At 48.0% G+C, this 14,872-nt stretch overlaps 1 protein-coding gene across 1 annotated transcript in view; it reads right to left on the minus strand.

The window, feature by feature from the left end:
- The window catches only part of RHOC (ras homolog family member C), a 143,718-nt gene extending 129,421 nt beyond the window's left edge, over positions 1-14,297 (minus strand). The window contains exon 1 of the mRNA XM_063955389.1: positions 14,082-14,297. The gene's annotated coding sequence lies outside the window, so the exon portion shown is untranslated. The remainder of the gene's footprint in view (positions 1-14,081) is intronic.
- Positions 14,298-14,872: the final 575 nt, after the last annotated feature.

The raw sequence follows: 14,872 nt of genomic DNA on the forward strand, positions 1-14,872 counted from the left end.
GAGGATACCGAATCGCCGCCCTCCTAGGAGGTGAGAACTTTGTAGCCACCACAGGAGAGAAATCCTGGCCCTGGGAGATAGACTTATCTCCCGGTGCATGTGCAGGTGAGACCCGGACCACTTGCTCAGCAGATCCCACTGAAACGCCCGGGCATGAAACCTGCCAAACGGAATGGCTTCGTACGCCGCAACCATCTTCCCAGAACCCGAGTACATTGATGAACCGACACACTTTTTGGCCTCAGAAGCTCCCTGACCATCGTCTGGAGTTCCAGAGCTTTGTCTTCCGGAAGAATCACCTTCCGTAAGCCCGTGTCCAGAATCATGCCCAGAAGGGCAACCGAGTGGTCGGAATCAACTGAGACTTTGGCAAATTTAGCAGCCAACCGTGTTGTCGCAGAACGGACAGAGACAAATCCACGTTTCTTAGAAACCGTTCCCTGGACCTCGCCTTTATCAGGAGATCGTCCAAGTACGGGATAATGGTAACCCCTTGCTCGCGAAGGAGAACCATAATTTCTGCCATGACTTTGGTGAAAATCCTTGGGGCCGTGGAAAGCCCAAACGGCAACGTCTGAAACTGGTAATGAGAATCCTGTACCGCAAACCTTAGGAAGGCTTGGTACGGAGGATATATCGGGACGTGTAAGTAGGCATCCTTTATGTCGACTGACGCCATAAAGTCGTCCCCCCCCCCCCCTTCTAGGCTGGCAATCACAGCTCGAAGAGATTCCATCTTGAACTTGAAAACCTTCAAGTATGGATTGAGGGACTTTAGGTTCAGAATCGGTCTGACCGAACCGTCCGGTTTCGGTACCACAAAGAGGCTCGAGTAGAACCCCTCCCCCCGTTGGGACGGGGGAACGGGAACAATGACCCTCTGTTGACACAACTTTTGTATTGCTGCCTTCACCACCTCCCTGTCCAGAAGAGACACTGGTAAGGCCGAAATTAATAACCGGTGAGGGGGCACCTCCTGAAACTCCAGGTTGTATCCCCGAGATACTATATCTAGGACCCAAGGGTCCAGGCCTGATTGAACCCAGACCTGACTGAAGATCCGCAGACCGCCCCCCCACCGGTCCAGACTCCCCCAGGGAAGCCCCAGCGTCATGCGGTGGACTTGGTAGAGGCAGGGGAGGACTTTTGGTCCTTGGCGCCTGATACTGCAGGCGACTTTCTTCCCCTTGCTCTACCCTTTGAAGCGAGGAAGGACGAACCTTTTCCATGCTTGTATTTATTGGGATGAAAGGACTGCATCTGCTGATGTGGTGTCTTTTTCTGTTGTGTGGGAACATAAGGAAGAAAAGATGACTTACCCACCGTCGCGGTAGACACCAGATCAGCCAAGCCGTCACCAAACAAGACATTACCTTTGAAGGGGAGAGCTTCCATAGCTCTCTTGGAGTCGGCATCAGCATTCCATTGATGAATCCACAGCGCTCTCCTGGCCGAGATCGCCATGGCATTGGCTCTTGATCCCAAGAGACCTACATCCCTCGCCGCATCCTTTAGGTAATCTGCAGCGTCCTTGATATAACCAAGAGTTAAAAGAACATTATCTTTATCAAGCGTATCCATATCAGCCGCTAAATTCTCAGCCCATTTAGCAATAGCACTACTCACCCATACCGACGCCACAGCAGGCCTGAGCAATGCACCCGTATTAGCGAAAATGGACTTCAGGGACGTCTCCAGCTTGCGATCCGCCGGATCCTTGAGAGTTGCAGTGTCAGGGGACGGAAGCTCCACCTTCTTAGACAACCGGGATAGAGCCTTGTCGACATTCGGAGACGACTCCCATTTTTCCCTGTCATCAGAGGGGAAAGGATACGCCATATAAATTCTCTTGGGAATCTGCCACCTCTTATCCGGCGACTCCCAAGCCTTTTCGCAAAGAGTATTCATTTCATGAGGGGGGAAACTTCACCTCAGGTTTTTTCCCTTTGAACAAGCAAATCCTTGTTTCCTGCACCGCAGGTTCGTCAGAAATATGTAAAACATCCTTTATAGCCACAATCATGTACTGAATACTCTTAACTAACCGTGGGTGTAAAGCAGCCTCAGTGAAATCGACATCGGAATCAGAATCCGTGTCGGTATCCGTATCTACCAACTGAGTAAAAGGCCGCTTCTGCGACCCTGATGGGATCTGCACCTGAGACAAAGCATCCTCCATGGATTTCCTCCATACCCGAGTCTGAGACTCCGATTTATCTAACCTTTTAGACAAAGGGGCCACATTTGTATTAAGCGTACTTAACATTGTAAGTAAATCAGGTGTCGGCTGCGCCGACAGGGCCAACTCAAGACCCACATCTGCTCCCCCAGCAACCTCCTCCGGGGAATAACACTCAGCCTCAGACATGCCGACACGGAATGTCGACACACCGACACACACACACCGCCTCAGCTAGGGGACAGACCCACAAGGAAGCCCAGATAGAGAAACACAGAGGGAGTATGCCAGCTCACACTCCAGCGCCCATATATCCCAAAAGAAAATATATGTTAACAGCGCTGCTATGGATTATGCGCCAATAACTGTGCCACCCCCCCGATCAGCTCCCTGTTACTTTTAGAGGAGCTTGGAGGTCCCGGGCCAGCGTTCTCTGCAGTGGCGTGGAGGAGAGAAAATGGCGCTGATGAGCTGTGCGGCTAAGCCCTGCCCCTTCCCGGCGCGCTTCAGCCCACTAAATTTGAAAATAAGAAAATGCCGACGGGGGTTGAAAAACGATGCCGAGGCACCAAACTGCCTTCTGCCAGCTCCCAGACCCAGTAACATGCTGCCCAGGGCGCTCCCCCCCCAGCGCCCTGCACCCTGTGAGTGCCGTTGGTGAAGTGTGTGGGAGCATGGAGCGCAGCGCTACCGCTGCACTGTACCTCGTTACTGGAGTCTTCTGCATAATCACCCAACTTCTTTCTTCTGGCTTCTGTGAGGGTGGTGACAGCGTGGCTCCGGGAACAAGCAGCTAGGCGCACCAAGTGATCGAACCCTCTGGAGCTAATGGTGTCCAGTAGCCGAGTAGCAGAGCCCTTAAACTAAGAAGAAGTAGGTGCTGCTTCTCTCCCCTCAGTCCCACGATGCAGGGAGCCTGTAGCCAGCAGGTCTCCCTGAAAATAAAAAACCTTTCAAAGTCTTTTCCAGAGAAACTCAGGAGAGCTCCCCTAGTGAGTGTCCAGTCAGTCCTGGGCACAAAGTCTAACTGAGGTCTGGAGGAGGGGCATAGAGGGAGGAGCCAGTTCACACCCAGTTAAAGTCTTTTTAGTGTGCCCAAGCTCCTGCGGATCCCGTCTATACCCCATGGTCCTTTTGGAGTCCCCAGCATCCTCTAGGACGTAAGAAATAAAATAAAAAGAAGACCTCCCAGCCAGAACTGCATTAAGGTTCTCCAATCCAGTGGTTCTCAACCTTGGTCCTCAAGTACCCCCAACAGTTCGTGTTTTCCAGGTCACCTAGCAGATGAACAGGTGTATTCATTACTCACTGACACATTATAAAAGACCCACAGGTGGAGCAAATTATTTCACTTGCAGTCCTGTGAGGAGACCTGGAAAACATGAACTGTTGGAGGTACTTGAGGACGAAGGTTGAGAACCACTGCTCCAAGCCACCTTCTCAGGGACCCCACGCCACAGACCAGGTAATCCTAGTTTTGGGATGTCCGGCTGTGTTGAAAATGGTAGTGGCCATTGGGCCTCATTCATGTTTGTAAAGTAAATTATCAAGCAACTGGACAAAACCATGTTGCACTGCATGTGGGGCAGATGTACTATGTGCAGAGAGATTTAGAATTGTGTGGGGTGTGTTCAAATTTAAATTTAAATTGCAGTGTAAAAATAAAGCAGCCAGTATTTACCAGAAAAAAAATATAACCCACCCAAATCTAAATTTTTCTGAACGTTACATCTGCCATACCTGCAGTGCAACATGGTTTTGCCCAGTTGCTTAATAATTTGCTTTACTTACAAACACTATTGCGTTTGTGAGAGATAGCGCTTTTCTCAGGGCCGTCTTAACAGTAGTGTGGGCCCCTGGGCAGAGCAACGCACTGGGGCCCCTACCCATCCTCCAGAAGTAGGGGTGGGGGGTGCTATCAGTGGCAGCGGGCGGTAGGGGGTGATCTATCTTCCGCTAAGCATGTAGAACCTGGAGCAGTAATTTCTGCTAATTACTCCTTTACTGCACAGATGGGGCGGGAGGGAGAACACTAAACTGTAGAATGGGGCATTGTGCTGGATGAAGTGGCCCTGGTACATGACTTTCAGGGTGGTAGGGGGTGTTTAATACGTAGGGGAGGAGTGGATGGTGTGCGGCTTAATATTTATCATTTTCTGGTGGGAGGGCAGCTTGCTTGACTGCAGATATCTCAAGTTCCTGGTAATAGATTTCTTAGCTTTTAATAGGATAAAAAACTATAGAGACCCACCTTTCAGGAGGTGCTGGGGACTTGTAGATCAGAGTTCAGGAACTAGAGCAGTCCTCCAATGAAAATATAAAACTGCATACCAGGCGTGTGGAGCTTGAGCAGGGACCAGCTGCTTGAAGGCGGATATCTCTGGTTCTGGGCATAGTAGGGCCAAGTTGCCATTGTCCACTGAAAGGGGAGAGTCCCAGCATTTGGAGTATACCCTCGGAAAAACTCTATGTCAGACAGAACCTAAGATATCTGGCTTGGAAGAGCAACTAACAGGCTTGGATGGGGACCACTGCTTTGAAGTCGGATATCTCTGGTTTCCTAGGGCCGATTTTCAAAAATCTGGTACCCCTGGAAAGAGGGGACCCTCAGCTATTAGCCTAGGGCCCTTATACTCATGGGGCCCTTGGGCAAGACCCCATTGAGCCCATACGAAAAGACGGCCCTGGCTTTTCTCCCAAACCTTACTACCAAGGTGTCCTCAAATCAAACCTAATCATCACACAAACGTCAGCTATATTTCTAGGATTTCTGAAGCTCCTATTATAGAAACATTAATTATACATCAAAGCATGTTACATTTTTTTTGTTCCTGCTAGAATTTAGAATGCACATTTTGGTCAGATTGTTGTTTGAATATCCATGCTGTTTTTGGCACACAAAGATGGCTTTCATGTACTGCACCATCTAAACAGCTCCAGGTCATCTATATACAAACATGTATTAAAGTTTTTGTTCACCTATCTCCTGCCCAAGTAATTGTCTTTTCTGCATTCAGGGACATACATAAAAATAAGATTTTGCTTACCGGTAAATCTATTTCTCGTAGTCCGTAGAGGATGCTGGGGACTCCGTAAGGACCATGGGGAATAGACGGCTCCGCAGGAGATAGGGCACTTTAAGAAAGACTTTAGGATTCTGGGTGTGCACTGGCTCCTCCCTCTATGCCCCTCCTCCAGTCCTCAGTTAGGGAAACTGTGCCCAGAGGAGACTGACAGTACGAGGAAAGGATTTTAGTTAACCTAAGGGCAAGATTCATACCAGCCACACCAATCACACCGCATAACCTGTGATAAACTATCCAGTTAACAGCATGAACAACAACATAGACTCGGTTCGAACCAATTCAACTATAACATAACCCTTATGTAAGCAATAACTATATACAAGTCTTGCAGAAGAAGTCCGCACTTGGGACGGGCGCCCAGCATCTTCTACGGACTACGAGAAATAGATTTACCGGTAAGTAAAATCTTATTTTCTCTAACGTCCTAGAGGATGCTGGGGACTCCGTAAGGACCATGGGGATTATACCAAAGCTCCCAAACGGGCGGGAGAGTGCGGATGACTCTGAAGCACCAATTGAGCAAACAGGAGGTCCTCCTCAGCCAGGGTATCAAACTTCTAGAACTTTGCAAAGGTGTTTGACCGCGACCAAGTAGCTGCTCGGCACAAATGTAATGCCGAGACCCCTCGGGCAGCCGCCCAAGAAGAGCCCACCTTCCTAGTGGAATGGGCCTTAACCGATTTAGGCAATGGTAATCCTGCCGTAGAATGCGCCTGCTGAATCGTGTTACAGATACAGCGAGCAATAGTCTGCTTTGAAGCAGGAGCGCCATCCTTGTTGGCCGCATACAGAACAAACAGAGCTTCAGTCTTCCTGATCCTAGCTGTTCTGGACACATAAATCTTCAAAGCCCTGACCACTTCCAGGGACTCGGAATCCTCCAAGTCCCGCGTAGCCACAGGCACAACAATAGGTTGGTTCATATGAAAAGATGAGACCACCTTTGGCAGAAATTGAGGACGAGTCCTCAATTCTGCCCTATCCACATGAAAAACCAGGTAGGGGCTTTTATACGACAAAGCCGCCAATTCCGAAACACGCCTTGCAGAAGCCAAGTGAGATATTTCAATTCCACCGTCTTGAGTGGTTCAAACCAAGGTGACTTGAGGAAACTTAATACCACGTTAAGATCCCAAGGTGCCACCGGAGGTACAAAGGGAGGCTGAATATGCAGTACCCCCTTCACAAATGTCTGTACTTCAGGAAGAGAAGCCAATTCTTTTTGGAAGAACATGGATACGGCCGAAATTTGGACCTTTATGGACCCTAATTTTAGTCCCAAATTCACTCCCGTTTGCAGGAAGTGAAGCAGACGGCCCAAATGGAACTCCTCCGTAGGAGCAGTTCTGGCCTCACACCAAGACACATATTTTCACCATATACGGTGATAATGTTTCGATGTCACGTCCTTCCTAGCCTTGATCAGGGTAGGAATGACCTCCTCCGGAATACCCTTTTCCGCTAGGATCCGGCGTTCAACCGACATGCCGTCAAACGCAGCCGCTGTAAGTCTTGGAACAGACAGGGCCCCTGCTGCAGCAGATCCTGCCTTAGGGGAAGAGGCCACGGATCTTCTGTGAGCAACTCTTGCAGATCCGGATACCAAGTCCTTCGTGGCCAATCCGGAACAATGAGGATCGTTCTGACTCCTCTTAGCCTTATTATTCTCAACACCTTGGGTATGAGAGGTAGAGGAGGGAACACATAGACCGATCTGAACACCCAAGGTGTCACTAGAGCGTCTACCGCTAGCACCTGAGGGTCCCTGGACCTGGCGCAATACCGCTTTAGCTTTTTGTTGAGACGGGACGCCATCATGTCTATCTGAGGCAGTCCCCACCGACCCACGATCTGTGCGAAGACTTCTGGATGAAGTCCCCACTCTCCCGGATGCAGGTCGTGTCTGCTGAGGAAATCCGTTTCCCAGTTGTCCACCCCCGGGATGAATACTGCTGATAGGGCGCTTACATGGCCTTCCGCTCAGCGTAAGAACCTGGTCGCTTCTGCCATGGCCACTCTGCTCCTTGTGCCGCCGTGGCGGTTTACATGAGCCACTGCCGTGACATTGTCTGACTGAATCAGAACCGGTTTGTCCCGAAGCAATGCCTCCGCTTGGCGTAGGGCGTTGTATATGGCCCTCAACTCCAGAACGTTGATGTGGAGACCAGTCTCTAGATTTGACCAGAGACCTTGGAAATTTCTTCCCAGTGTGACCGCTCCCCAACCTCGGAGGCTTGCGTCCGTGGTCACCAGGATCCAGTCCTGAATTCCGAACCTGCGGCCTTCGAAGAGGTGAGCACTGTGCAGCCACCACAGGAGAGATACCCTGGCTCTGGGAGACAGGGTGATCCTCTGATGCATTTGTAAATGGGACCCGGACCATTTGTCCAGTAGATCCCATTGGAAGGTCCTCGCATGGAACCTGCCGAAGGGGATGGCCTCGTACGATGCCACCATCTTCCCCAGGACACGTGTGCAATGATGCACTGAAACCGTTTTTAGCTTTGATAGGTTCCTGACCAGGCCCATGAGCTCCTGAGCCTTTTCCATCGAAGAAAAACCTTTTACTGGTCTGTGTCTAGAATCAGACCCAGAAAGGTCAGTAGGGACTAGCTGGGACTTCAGTAAATTGAGAATCCAGCCATGCCCCTACAACATCCTCACCGACAGCGACACGCTGTCCAGCAACTTCTCCCGAGATCTCGCCTTTATGAGGAGATCGTCCAAGTATGGGATAATTGTGACCCCCTGCTTGCGCAGGAGCACCATCATTTCCGCCATTACCTTGGTGAAAATTCTTGGGGCTGTGGAAAGCCCAAACGGCAACGTCTGAAATTGGTAATGACAGTCCTGTACTGCAAATCTCAGGAACGCCTGATGAGGAGGGAAAATCGGAACATGAAGGTATGCATCCTTTATGTCCAGGGACACCATCCAATCCCCCCCCCCTCCAGGCTGGCGATGACCGCTCTGAGCGATTCCATCTTGAACTTGAACTTTTTCAAGTACAAGTTCAGGGATTTTAGATTCAAAATGGGCCTGACCGAACCGTCCGGTTTCGGGACCACAAACAGGGTTGAGTAATACCCCTTTCCTTGCTGGAGAAGAGGAACTTTGACTATCACCTGTTGAAGATACCATTTTTGAATTGCAGTCAACACTAACTCCCTCTCTGACGGGGAAGCTGGCAGAGCTGATTTGAAAAACCGGCGAGGAGGCACGTCTTCGAATTCCAGCCTGTATCCCTGAGAAAACAATCTCTATAGCCCAGGGATCCACCTGTGAGTGAACCCAGACCTTGCTGAAAAATCGAAGACGCGCCCCAACTTGAGCTGACTCCCCCCGGGAAGCCCCAGCGTCATGCGGTGGACTTTGCAGATGTAGGGGAGGACTTCTGCTCCTGGGAACTAGCTGCATGCAGCTTTTTTCCCTTGCCTTTTCCTCTGGCAAGGAAGGACGATCCCCGTACCTTCTTGCTTTTATTGGAACGAAAGGACTGCATTTGATAATGAGGTGCCTTTTTAGTATGCTGCGGGGGGTAGTAAACAAATGTCTCTTTGAGCATCCCTCATATATAAAGCAGCATCTTTAATATGCTCTAGGGTCATTAGAATGGAATCCTTATCTAGGGTTTCAAGTTCCGTAGATAAGGAATCTGTCCATGCTGCGATAGCACTACACACCCAGGCCGATGCCATAGCCGGTCTAACGTTAGTACCGGAATGTGTGTAAATGTGCTTCATGGTAACCTCCTGCTTACGATCAGCAGGATCCTTGAGGAAAGCTGTATCCTGAGAAGGCAGTGCCACCTTCTTGGATAAGCGTGTCAGCGCCTTGTCTACCTTTGGCGAAGATTCCCATCGTATCCTGTCCTTTTGTGGAAAGGGATACGCCATAAGAATCCTTTTGGGAACTTGTAGTCTCCTATCTGGAGATTCCCAAGCCTTTTCACACAAGTCGCTTAGTTCAAATGAGGACGGAAAAGTGACCTCAGGCTTTTTCCCTTTATACATGTGTACCCTCGTGTCAGGGACAGGGGGTTCCTCAGTGATATGCAAAGCCTCTTTAATGGCCATAATCATGTAACGAATACCTTTCACCACCTTTGGCTGTAATTTTGCATCCTCATAGTCGACACCAGAGTCGGTATCTGTGTCAGTGATCTGGGATATGGTGCGTTTTTGAGACCCGAAGGTCCTGGTGCCACAGGGACAGGCATGGTCTGACTACCTGACTGATCCCTAGCTTCAGCCTTGTCTAATCGTTTATGCAGTAAATTTACATTTGCATTCAAGACATTCCACATATCCACCCAGTCCGGCGACCTGACCATCATGCACTCCCCCTCCTCCTTAGGTGAGCCTTCCTCGTCAAACATGTCCACACACACACACACACACACACACACACACACACACACACACACACGTACCGACACACTTCACACACACAGGGAATCTCTTTTCTGAAGACAGGTTCCCCCTGAGGCCCTTTGGAGAGACAGAGAGAGAGTATGCCAGCACACACCCCAGCGCTATATGTCCCTGGAGAAAAACACAGAATGTTTACCCAGTAGCGCTGCTGTAGTGTATAAACGCCAATAATGTGCCCCCCCTCTACTTTAAAACCCCCTTTTACCATGTGTCAAGCAGGGGAGAGTCCGAGGAGCTTCCTCTCAGCAGTGCTGTGTAGAGAAAATGGCGCTGGTGAGTGCTGAGGGTGAAGCCCCGCCCCCTCGGCGGCAAGCTTCTATCCCATTCAAACTTATTAAAAAATGGCGGGGGCTCTTTTATATACATGTACAGTGCCCACCTGTACATGTATATACACTTTTGCCATAGGAGAGGTGTTTTATTGCTGCCCAGGGCGCCCCCCCTGCGCCCTTACAGTGACCGGAGTGTGTGAGGTGTAGCGGAGCAATGACGCACAGCACTGTGCGTTACCTCTGTAAAGCACCGAAGGTTTCTGCCGCCTGAGACGTCTTCTGTCTTCGTTTCTTCTGGCTCTGTGAGGAGAACGGCGACGCGGCACTGGGATGAACGCCCAGGACGAACCTGTGTTCATTCCCTCTGGAGCTAATGGTGTCCAGTAGCCGAGGAAGCAGAGCCTAACATTTAAGTAGGTCTGCTCCTCTCTCCTCAGTCCCTCGATGCAGGGAGCCTGTTGCCAGCAGTGCTCCCTGAAAAAGAGAAAAAATCCTAACAAAAATGCTTTCTAAGCAGGAAACTCAGGAGAGCTCCCTGCAGTGCACCCATTCTCCTCTGGGCACAGTCTAAAACTGAGGTCTGGAGGAGGGGCATAGAGGGAGGAGCCAGTGCACACCCAGAATCCTAAAGTCTTTCTTAAAGTGCCCTATCTCCTGCGGAGCCGTCTATTCCCCATGGTCCTTACGGAGTCCCCAGCGTCCTCTAGGACGTTAGAGAAACTATAGATTGTAAGCTTACCGGTCTGTCTGTTATTACCCAGACTTTTTTATTATTACTATTTTGTAACCAATTGTAAAATGCAACGGAATTGCAGCAATAGCCCCACTAATACAGTAAATAGGTCAAAGTGAAAATAAAACACTTTAAACGGCAATTACACTTGTTTAATCAGGTTTTTTTTTAACCTTTTTTAGCTATATTACATTTTTACTGAAAGTTAAAAAATGTGGGATACAGAAAAGAAAAAGACATTGGTGGGGGATTTGGCAACACAGCATTCTTAGACTTCAAAAAGATAAAAGAGCTAAATATGCATACATTTAAGACAGTATACACACAGTATACATAGATAATGCTACAGTTTAGGTCAGAGATCCCCACCAAAGGGGGATTCAATCATATTAAAATGAGTTTAGTGTCAGCCAATATTGGGACGAGGAGAGTGAACTCCCTCTGGATATAGGGATGCCAGGGGCACCACTTCATAAAAGGGGAAGAGGCCTGTGTGGAATATGGTGCCTCCATAGTTTGCACTTTAAAGTGATACTTACTAAGCATTTAGCAGTGGTTAGCACACCCCAACATTTTATAGGAGTTAACAGTTCCGCTGCTTTAGTGAGAATGATTGAAGAAAGTCTCTCTCACACTGTAAGTGGATGAGTGACTTGTCTGATAGGTCCGCTGGAGACCGAAGGCTAGATACCAAAATGTAATAGCTCCATAAGCTGAGGTACTAGATCAGGGGTTCTCAAACTCGGTCCTCGGGAGCCCACACAGTGCATGTTTTGCAGGTAACCCAGCAGGTGCACAGGTGTATTAATTACTCACTGACACATTGTAAAAGGTCCACAGGTGGCTCTAATTATTTCACTTGTGATTCTGTGAGGAGACCTGCAAAACATGCACTGTGTGTGCCCTTGAGGACAGAGTTTGAGCACCCCTGTACTAGATCGTCTGGCCAGGGTCCATGGAACAGGCGAAAGGTGTTAGGAATATTGCTCACACATCCAAATTGAAGTCTCAAGTTTTTCATCAAACTTTCATGGTATTTTTGTCCTTTGATAAATCAACACGAGAGTGAGGGATAGGCTACAGCGCATGGTCCACAGTGGTGTAATTGGCCCAGGCTACAATGTACCAACCCCTGGCTACTCCAGCTATCATGAGCATTTGCGGACCCTTTGCGTGTGTGCACAGTCGCATACGTTATGCACCTCTCAGCTTTCACTCAGAGTGCTGCCTGGACGGCTGCTAGACTTAATATTGCCGGTGTAATTGGTCACTGTCTGCCGCTTCCTAAAGGTTAAACATGCAGAAGACTACAAATGTTAGCTTATTGTTTGTGTATACAAAGAAAGTTGCCCCAAATATACAATATTTTGACCCGGGGTTTTACAGATTTCACCCATTTACCACCAAAGACCAGGAGCCCTCATCCGTAGAACCAAATGGTGCATAGGTTTGAATAAGAAGCCACACTTCAACGCATTTTTACTAAGTGGGACTTCATCAGGAGAATGGATAAGGGGCAAGCCCTCAATGTACTTGTGGCCATGGAAAACAGGTACCACCACAGAACTCATAGTCCATGATCACCCAAATCAATCAGTGGCTGATTTTACCTATCGGCTGCCCCAGTAAAAATCTGCCACCACAAGTGAGCCCTCAGTTGCTTCCCATTGGAAAGACCTATCTGCTAATGACAGCTGGACAGGCAGTCTGGACTGCGATCAGCAGATATCGCTTCCAAAGGGAAGTCAATCCTCTGCCTATCTGCCAGGTCTAATGCTTCTAGGGGCTGCTGCTGATGCAGTCCCTAGAAGCCCTGAGGAAGAAGGAGGGGTGGGGTCCGTATGTGCAAGTTCTCCTGCCAGCTGTAATGTGCTTCTAGGCCTGGGGCTGCAGCCAATGCACTCCCTAGATGCAAGGGGGATTGTGCGCATGCACGAGTCTCAGGTTTTCCTTCTCCAATATTTGACCAACTGTGTCCAAGACTCATTTTTGTTTTCTTCCCCTACATCAGAGTGCTGCTCAGGCAAGCAGTGCAGCGGTAGCCCCCCTCAAGACCACAGGTAGGAGCCACCAGGTAAAATTAAGCCACTTACACAGGAGACAATGCCCTTTTACAGCCTAATATAAGTAAGCAATTGGGTGCAATCCCAATTAGCCCCTCAATTGCCTGCATCATGACAATTTAACAAAGTCCATGAGAATCAATTTGACATTTATTTGTATCTAATTAAAAGCAAAAAAGGCATGCAATCATGTTAACAGAATTTCTTGTGCACAAGTGCAACAATATACACAGAGCAAAACTTACTTGTGGTCATTAATGTATGTAACGGTGTAATAAACATAAGATTACAAAAAGGACCTGAAAATGTTTTATAAACAATAATTTAAAATAAATAAATAAAATAATGTATCACCTTACAATAACTAGACAATAATGAGACATAAGGGGGGGAAATAATAATAAAAAAATAATAACTTATTTAAACTGGTTCCCATGGAAACTAAAATTGATCTCTCCAAGACGATTGTCGCTAAAGCACAGCTCACACCCTCTTCCCTCCCCAGTCCTTACCAGCCACCACCCCGCCCTTTCCCGATCACCCTGGCTGCCACCTCTCTACAGGACACTCCTGTCCCTCTCCGTCACCACAAGGCAAACTGGTTTCAGATAAACACTAGCTTACAGCAGCAGAAGGGTGTGTGCTCTCGCTCCCCAGCACCATAGTAGCTACAAAGTATCCTATCAGGCATAGTGATCCTGATAATAAAACATAAGGCAGATGTACCCCTTCTAGGTCAATTAGCCAATAGGAAACCTAATGTAAACAGACTTGTGAATAAGATATTTAGATAACACCAATAATGTACATAATGCGTCAGTGTTTGTAATTACTAATATACAAATGCTATATATAAGATACAAAGTATTCACACACCTTAAGAAGCTTCCCAATCAATCCTGTACAATTTGCAGTAATTAAGCGGACCAGTACCCAGGGGATCTACACAGACACACAATAACCTGTGGATACTAATACACATGCCAAATGTAACAACATACACATCAGCCTGTCACACTGGACTCCTACCTCAGACATACATCTTATGTGACCACACAAATATACAATAAGAACAAACTTGCGGAAATACACACAGAAAAGACAGACCACTAACTTTGGTACACACCTAGCAAAACAATACAGGGGAAAAGAGGACGGCAGATGTAACAACACTCTCCCACAGTATAGTGACTTGGTGCATACAAGGAGAGAGGTGTGGTACAAACCCCTCTAGCTCTGTAGGGTGTACAGACACTTCTCCCCGGGAGATTCCCGATTTGGGATGATAACAAGGGGCACATCTCGGTTACCTTACCTCAGGACCCCACAAGCTGTGTGCTGTGCCTACTGCTCACTTGAGACGATCAGCCAGGAGGAGACTGCAGCAGTGTCTGTGAGACAGGAGCTAATGTCTGAGCAGTGAGTGCAACTGACAGGCAGCCTTCCAAGCCCTACTCTATAGACTGCAGACTGCTGCTGCTTCACGGGAGGAGGGAGGGGCAGCTCTGTGCTAGAGGAAGAATCAAATCCTCCACCCCCTCAGGGTTCACCATGACATCATTGTCAAAGGATTGTGGGAGAGGAGGTGGGAAAGCAAAAAAAAAAACAGTAAGAAACAAAGCTAATTAACCTGTTTATCGCTGGATATTGTCCATGTTATGATTTTAAAATATGCATTGCTGGTTAAGAGCCTTCAAATGCACTTATGTAAGTAGGTAGGTGTGTCCATTTGCAACAGTTTGATGTTTGAAAACACATAGCTATAGAATGGCATTATAGATTTGAAACATAAAAAAAACCTTTGAGTGACACTCCAATAGTTATATTTGTTATTTTTATGCTTTTCTTTATTTTAAAGTTTATTTTGCAATCACAAAAAGACTAGTTTTACATTATTATTATTATTATTATTATTATTATTATTCACTAATGGCATAATGGTTAGCATTACTGCCTTATAGTACTGAGGTCATGAGTTCAGTTCCCAGTGAAGGCCCATGTGTGTGGAGTTTGTTTGTTCTCCCCTGGTCTCTGGGATACAGAATACAGATTGTAAACTCAACTGGGACAGGAAACAGGACCGGACTGGCCATCTGGCACTTCTGG

The sequence above is a fragment of the Pseudophryne corroboree genome, chromosome 2 (assembly GCF_028390025.1).
Source record: "Pseudophryne corroboree isolate aPseCor3 chromosome 2, aPseCor3.hap2, whole genome shotgun sequence".
Lineage (NCBI taxonomy): Eukaryota > Metazoa > Chordata > Amphibia > Anura > Myobatrachidae > Pseudophryne > Pseudophryne corroboree.